Source organism: Rattus norvegicus, chromosome 2, assembly GCF_036323735.1.
Source record: "Rattus norvegicus strain BN/NHsdMcwi chromosome 2, GRCr8, whole genome shotgun sequence".
Classification (NCBI taxonomy): domain Eukaryota; kingdom Metazoa; phylum Chordata; class Mammalia; order Rodentia; family Muridae; genus Rattus; species Rattus norvegicus.
In genome coordinates this window covers 229,612,177-229,620,505 of record NC_086020.1, presented here as the reverse complement: position 1 = coordinate 229,620,505, position 8,329 = coordinate 229,612,177, and the positions used below count along the sequence as shown (strand labels likewise).

The 8,329-nt window shown below is 43.9% G+C and overlaps 1 long non-coding RNA gene across 1 annotated transcript; it reads left to right on the top strand.

The window, feature by feature from the left end:
• The first annotated feature begins 1,746 nt into the window (after positions 1 to 1,746).
• Positions 1,747 to 5,313, top strand: LOC134485688 (uncharacterized). The gene is made up of 2 exons (XR_010063957.1): positions 1,747 to 2,833; positions 4,878 to 5,313. It is a non-coding gene; the product is annotated as an uncharacterized LOC134485688 (long non-coding RNA).
• The last annotated feature ends 3,016 nt before the right edge of the window (positions 5,314 to 8,329 follow it).

Here is an 8,329-nt window from a genome sequence, read left to right as displayed (position 1 = left end):
CATGTGCCTAGGCAAGTAGCTGACACTCATGGGAGCTTCTTTCTGGAGAGAAAGGGAGGGGAAGTGGCGGGGGTAGGTGAGGGGAGGGGAGGGCCTGGCAGAGGGGAGTGAGGGGAGGTTTCAACTGGGATGTAAAGTAGATAAATAAATTAATAAAAAATCCCTAGTTATACTTTCCAGACAGACCATTGTATAAAATGAGCCTTATATAGTCAATGTTTTGTAATATTCTTCTAAAATAAATTTTATTCATTATTTAAAAAAATCATCTACCCATCATCCTAGACGGTGTGTAGAGGAGTTCGCTGTTCCCAAGTTCCTCATGCTGTCTCCTGCTTCAAAGTTCTGCCCCACAGTTGACAGTTTCTCTCTGAGGTCTGGCTGTCCTTTTCTGACTTTATCCTGACTGACAGCTCCTTTCTTTACTACGGGAGTTCCCGGATGTGCAACTGTGGTGGTCAGAGCAACTCATGGTTACAGAGTGACTGGACCTCTGTGACTGGATGCAGAAACCTCTGCTTAGGTCAGCAGAGTTGAATGTGGTACCGTGGTGGTTTGCAAGGATGTGCAGCTCTTTGTGATCTTGATTTCCCCGATCATCACCGAGGATGAGCACTTTGGTGTCTGGGGTCAGGTCACACAGCCTATACATGACTTAAGGGGACGACGGTGTAAAGATCGTCATTATGTGTGTTCTTTCCTTATAGACTCTTAGCTCTTTGTTTCACATATTTAAAGTTGTCTTATTTAGTGTGTATGTCTGTGTGTGAGAATGTGTATTTGTGTGCGTGCGTGCCTGTGTACGAGCATGTGTGCGTGTGTGCGTATGTGTGTGTGTGTGTGTGTGTGTGTGTGTGTGTGTGAGAGAGAGAGAGAGAGAGAGAGAGAGAGAGAGAGAGAGAGAGAGCTGAAGGACTCAGTTCTCTCCCTTAACGATGTAGGCTCTGGAACTTGAGCTCAGGTTTGGAGGCAGTTGCCTTACCTGCTGGTCCGTCTCACTGACCCTGGTTTACATATTTTGCATTTTGGTCATGTGAAAGCTCTGTATTGTGTGGTTTAAGACTTTAGTGCATATTTGCCATCTTTCTTTGTTCTCTTTAGCTGTCAGTTTTTCGTCTTCTCATAGTATTCATTAGCTCTTCTCGACTTCAGTAGTTTCATATTGAATAAAGCTATTTTACTCAACTTTTCAAAGTACAATTCATGCTTTCTCTTTCACATGCTTTCGGTTTGTTTGTCTGTCTGTTTATTTTTGAGGAAGGTTCTCTTTCTGTAACCCTAGCTTTTTTGGAACTCATTATGTGGACCAGGCCGGCTTGGAACTTACAGAGATCTCCTTGCTTCTGCCTCCTGAGTGCAGATTCTTATGCCATGCCTGGCCTCTTAACTCTCTTACCAGTCACCCTTAATGATTCATTGGATTCCATCTTTATTTTTCTGTTTAAACCTTTTAAAAAGTTGTTACTAGTCTCCTTGTAAAACAATCAAACAAGCCAAACCTTCCAAAGACATAGCTTTTTATAAAATTTCTCTGCAGCGTGAGCTTTTCTGGAATTTATCATCTCTATGTACTCCCACCACAGTTCTTCTTCCCTCCCTCCCTCCCTCCCTCCATCCCTCCCCCTCCCTCCTTTCTTCCTTCCTTGCTCCATCCCTTTATCTGCTTCCTGTTTCCCATCTCTCTTTTCTTCCTTCCCCTCCCCTCCTCTCCCCTTCCTTCTTCCTTTCCTTCCTTCCTAGCTTTCTCTGTGCTTTAGGCTGGACTTGCTAATTGCATAATAAGAGTATGTCTGTCTCTCCCTCCTCAGGGTTCTACAGCTCCCTTGGCCAGAGTCTCTACAGCACTGAGAAGCTCCGTGCACCCCCTTTAATTTCCTTCTTCCCACTGTTACTAATCTGCGGATAGACTTCTCATTATGTCTTGTTTGCACTGTTGTAGCAATATTGATACTGAGTCTCCTTTGGCACAGCTCTATCTGCAGTCCCTGTTTCAAAACGTTAGATTCATATCCATAATAGTTTAAAAAAAACATTTTCACATTTTTTTTTCTTGGTAGTATTTTAAGTTAGAAACGTTTTCTTGTCTAAAGGCACGCAGAGCTGTCTAAATCCTACCAAGTCAGTGGTAAAACTCACCCAGACTTTCAAGGACAGTTATCTCCATATTAAATTAAATTGACTCTTACCCTTCAGGTTTCCTGGTTTGTGTTTTGCCCCCCACCTTCCCTTCTCTGTGACCTCCCCTGACCCTCTAGCTTCTGTGCTGATGTGATGGAGCTGTCCGGTAGCTGTCTTGTGCACTGAACTCCGAGACACCCTTCAGACATAACAGGTTCTGTTTCACCCACTCCTTCTTGCCCTGCTCTTTAAGAACACGATACCCTCATGAGCCCAACTGATGCCTTGATCACAACCTGTTGTTTGTACCCATTTATACAATCCCATCCACTACAAGAAGAAACTTCTCTGGTGATCTATGGGTATGACACATCATTAGGATTGAAATGATATTTTAGTTACATGCTACGTCTTTCCTACAGAATTTCAGAGTCCTGGAAGACAAGAGATACTCTGTAAATGTTGGCCAAGTTGTGTGTGTGCCTTGGGATCACACTAACACCATCAAATATCTGCATTAACACATCTTCCTGTGAGCTTGTCATAGTGCTACCTTTCCACCATCCTCTTTGCTTCTGTTTTTAACGTAGCTCAGTATCTCTGGCTGTCCTGGAATTCACTATGCAGAGCAGACTGTCCTCGAACTCACAGAGATCCTGAGAGCTGGGATTAAAGGCATGCACAACTACACCAGGTTTTCAACAGCTTCTTTGAAGTAAGTGTAAACTGAAGTTCCCAGAACAAAGTTATAGGTAGGTTGAAGGGTCTGCAAACGATGAGGATTTGATCCCTGGAGCCCATGTTCTAGGCCCATGCTTGGCACGGTGGCATTTGCTTGTGACCCAGTCGCTGAAGAGAGGTGGGCTCCCTGTGGTTCACTGGCCAGCTAGCCTCGGTGAGTCTAGGCCGATCAGAAATCCTATTTCAAAGTCATGAAAGTGAAGAGTGTTCTAGAAGATTTCACTTGAGGTTGACCTGTGTCACCTCACACACATGTGCACCTCCACCGCTTCTCCCATCGACACGCACACTGAACATACATTAAAATAATGATATCATTGTCCTTAACACAGTGGGATGAATGTTTGGCATCTGGCTTGGGGCTGGGCACAGCAGCGGTACCAGGACGCAGAGAAGAGCACGGGGAAACTACAGGTCAGGCCTGAGTGAGCTGTGATGGGGAAAGGCCAGTGATCAATCCGTGAAGGGCTGTTCCCTGGGAAAAGCAAACCCTTTCCTGCCTTTAAGCACAGTTAACATGTGAGTTATGTGGATGCCTAGGCTCTGTCATTTTTCAGTGTTCTTTCATTTTTAAAAATCAATAGATCTCTAGAGGGTCTTGAAGAAATGGAAAACATTTTAAAGAACCAAGAGGCAGGATCTTCAAGGCATTTTTTCCCCATGGTTGTCCTCCAGGTTTTTAGCCTATTTTCTGAAGGCACACGCCATGTCTACATCTGACTCCCCTATCCCTGTCCCAGTCATTCCCTGTTTTAATATGCCAGCCCCCTTGAGAACTGACTCAGAAGGGTCACTCAGATGTACCTGCTCCTTAAAGATCATTCACCTAAGTTCATGTCACCTGGTTTGCAGTTCTGGTGGCTTTCCCAAAACCCTGGCCAAAGTATTACTAGGATTTCAGGATAAGATTAAGAGTATAATATGAAATTCTGTCTGTCTGTCTGTCTGTCTGTCTGTCTATCTATCTATCTATCTATCTATCTATCTATCTATCTATCTTCTATCTACTTAGTATCTATCTATCACTGTACAATTTGTAGAGTGGCAGCTTTATGGTTCAGGGGTTCTAGGACCATCCCTTCTATGCTGTCATTGCTGCGTAACACTTCTTTCAGGTTGGAGGCCCATCTCTTTTTTCTCACTCAAAGACTGATTTTGTCACTTGTCAAACATACATGGTATACATGCACTTGTAATCCAGGGGTAATCATTAATTCTTAGAGCACGTATGACATAAAACTACGTGGAAGAAAAGAGAGGTCGGTTTACCACACGAGTAGCATAAAGTCATGATGTGGCTTCCATAAGTTTATATTCTAGAATGTTGAAATCCAGAACGGTGAAAATGGAGCTATTGACTCTTCAGTACCAGGTCTGATTCCCAGAAAAAAGTCTCTGAAGGACCCATTCTGGCAGGGTCTCAGTTGAGTTCCTAGCTGAGGACCTTTGTTCCTTCAGTCTCAGTCCCAGGGGAAAAGAGAAGTGCTCGCTCTCTTTCTTTCTTTCTTTCTCTCTCTCTCTCTCTCTCTCTCTCTCTCTCTCTCTCTCTCTCGTAGGTTAATTTTATTATGAGGATGGTGGCCATTTTAAGCTGCTTGTTGTCTCCTCACTGACGTGAAGTAGTTGCTTGCTTTTGTTAGTGAGTCTTACCTTTCACTTCACGTGCAAAATCCATCAATGTAGGGGACCTGTTTGCTTAGTGGAGCAGGAGCTCTATTTGAAGTTTGTTTGATTACAAAGTTTATATTTATTATCCAGCTACTGTTTTGGCAGTTTTAGGCATTTGATAAAATTTGGACTCTGTAATTTTCCTCTCTTTTATTACTGGTGGTTAGAATTTTGAACTCTGGAACATTGTCAATTCACCCTTATTATTTAAGTTAATAATTGCCTGGTGATATTGATATACTGGTCCTGTTTGGAACTCTGGAATAAAAGATAACGTTTTTCTTCTTCCGGTGAGTATATACAGAATAACATTGGCATACCAAGTAAATATAATTTTTCTAATCATTCAGATTTCAGATTATACAACACCTCTTCAGGGGAGAGGAATTCTTTTCCAATGTTGGTGGGATTGCAAACCGGTACAACCACTCTGAAAATCAACCTGGAGGTTCCTCAGAAATTTGGAAATAGATCTACCTGAAGACCCAGCTATACCACTCTTGGGCATATACCCAAAGGCTGCCCCACCGTGCCACAGGGGCACGTGTTCCACTATGTTCATTGCAGCTCTTTTTGTGATAGCCAGAAGCTGGAAACAACCCAGATGTCCCACAATGGAAGAATGGATACAGAAAAGGTGGTTCCATGGTGTGGGGAGGTCTGGTGGGGACATCCCTTTGGAGACAGGTGAGGAGGAATGGGATAAGGAACTGTTGGAGGACAGGGTGGGGGATAATGACTGGACTGTAAAAAATATTTAATAAATAATAATAATAATAATAATAATAATAATAATAGGTTCAAAACTAAAAAAAATCCTAGGTATGGTGAGGGCTGAGAGAAGGCTAATTTTGGACATTGTTGGCCCGTTCCTTTTGACCCTATAATGATTGTACATAGTGGAAGAAACCTCCTATGGTACAAACTTAACAGGAAGGAAGGAAGATCCAGGCATCCTCCAATCAGTTCAAGGCCATGCTCTTACTGACTTGAGTCCCCTCACTACACCTCAGCTCTTGAACGTTCCCCTACCTCCCAATAGTGTCATGCGCTGGGGATCAAGGTCCTAAGACATGTACTTTGGGGAGACACTTCCCTAGAGGGTCACACGGTCTACTTGGAAGACCAGACCCATCTTACTTCTGATGGTGAAGTATCGTTTCCTGGCCTGTGTTATTTCTGACTCCTATCCTCCCAGGAGCCCAGGAAATTTCCTGACTCTTATCTGGCTTATTCCAGACACATCTAAATTTCCCTCACCCCTGTCTTTGTGGCCCCTAAATCATGATATATTTCTTACTACTTCAGTGAAAGAGCTGTTTTCCTTGAAGCCACCCAAGGAATTTAGTCAGATGCCAGGCTTCAGTTCTTATAGACCGCTACACTGCCTGCTGCCCAGAGCCTCTTGACTTCTTCGTGGTCCCGTCAAAGCAGTTCTAGCTTCTCAGCCCCATTGCTTGTGGGCTAGTGTTCTTATCTCAGAGTAAGGGGCTGGCCCAGCAAGATGGAAGTGATGTTGGATCTTAGGGCATCAAGTCCCCAGGTCCAGACGGCTGTTCCCATTTCAACCTCTCCCTTTCATCCTGCTCTCCTGGCCTAGTGGGCTCTTCATCAGTCTCGTTTGGTTTTCTAGGCCTCACAGGTACCTATAAACCAAGTCTCTATTTTTCTTTGCAAATTATTTTCCTAGTCAAGGAAAGACTTGACCTTTGGCCTTATTTCGTGGCCTAGAAACCATGAAGGGGTGTAGGGGCATCCTCCAAAGAGAGTTAGCATGTCCTGTGAGTCATTGACCTTAGGGTGGCTCCTCGTGGTCTCTAGGCCAGGAGAGGCTGGAAGCCCATAATAAGGGGAGAAAATCAGTGTGTCTTTTACTGGCATATTTTGTTTGCACAAAATAATGTTTTTCATTGTGATGTTTTCAGGCATGTAAGCAAGTTTTTAACCCCCCTCCCCCATTGCCGCCTCCTGTCCCTTTGCCTCCCGAGGCTGACTCCCTCCCTAAATAGTGTCTTCCTTCCTGTCCTTTAAAATGATTTACTTTTGTTATTTTAAATTATATCTATGTGTATATCTCTGTGTGGGCAAGCGGACGTGAGTGCAGGAAGTCATGGAAGGCAGAGGCAGCTGATCCCCTGAAGCTGGGGTTCTAGGCATTGTGAGCCACCTTTTCTGGGTGCTGGGAACTGAACTTGGATCTCTGAAAGAGTAGAGCCATCTCTCCAGCCCTATCTTGTTTTAAAAATATATTTTTTTAAAAAAATCATCTGCATGAGATGTGAGAGAAAACTTGACATTGTCTTTCTGTTCCATGCCTACTTTCCTTACTGTGACGATTTATAGTTTATCCATTTTTATTCAAATGGCACGATTTCATTCTTATGGTTAACAGAGACTTTACTGGGTATATGTACATATTTCATTCCCTCATCCATCCATTGACAGATAGATAATAGGTTGATTCTGTAGCTTGGTTGTGAATAATGCGTGTGGTGATTTGAATGATCATAGCCTACATAGCCTCATATATTTAAGGCTTAATTACCAGTTAGTGGAAACTGCTTAAGAAGGTATAGGAGGTGTGGTCTTGTCGGAGGAGGTGTGGCCTTGTTGGAGGAGGTGTGGCCTTGTCGGAGGTGTGGCCTTGTTGGAGGAGGTGTGGCCTTGTCGGAGGTGTGGCCTTGTCGGAGTAGGTGTGGCCTTGTTGGAGGAGGTGTGCCACTACAGGCTTTGAAATGTCAAAAGCCCATGGCAGCCCCGTGTCTCTCTTCTTACCTGTAGATTAGGATAAAGGCTGATGTTCCCAGGCCATGTTGGCTTGCTTCCTGCCGTGATGATTATGGACTAACCTAAAACTATAAGCAAGTCCCCAATGAAATGATTTTCTTTGTAAGAGTTGCCTTACTCATGGGGTGTCTTCACAGCAGTAGAACAGTACCTGGGACAGCGCAGCAATAAACAAGGGTCTTACGGATCCCCAGAATGACGACTTTGATTCCTTTAGGCATGCACTCAATGGACCACTAGCATAAGCTAGAAAGGTTCAGGGCAATCTGTAGTCCAAGTTCTCAAGATAGTCTCATTTTAGTCCCAAGATTCACCTCATTTTCATCGGGGCTCTGACTCTAGTCTTAGAGATTTATTGCGAATACAGATGAAAAGTCTGCAAGTTGGATAATCTCATGGAAAAACCCTAAGCTTGATTTCCAATCCAAATCTTCTTCTAATGATGGGAGATCAGCAGAACTTAAGTTCACTGTGTTTTGTTCCCATCCCAGTTCACCACAAGGGAGACTCTTACAGGAATGCGCCACAAGAGCATGCTGGGGGATTACTGCCCCCTGAATTAACGCCTACACATCAGCAACTTGCTGCTGGACAGATAGAACACGCATGTGTTATCTAAGTTTTTTGTTGGCCATGAGTCTGACAGCATAGAGGCTTAGCTTAGAAGGTCTCCGTTCCATGTGCTGACCAGAACTGCTGTCACCTCACAGGTCATCTCTGGGAGAATCTGCTTCCCAGTTTTTCCTCAGGTCACCAAAAGGCCTTGAGGTCAACTCCAGCCTCACAGGTTCTCTTCTCAGGGCTGCTACCCAAGATGCATCACAAAACAAGTTCACCACTCTACATGCAAACTGATTCTCCTACTTCACAGAAGCCATTGCATGCACTGAGGGTCAGCTACTCCCTCTGAGTTTTTTCTCATCTCATGGGCAGGAAGAATTTCCCCTCCGCTTTGCTGCCTGCTTATGATAATGCTTTTTATACTGAATTTTAATTATTTGCCTACCTTAGATGT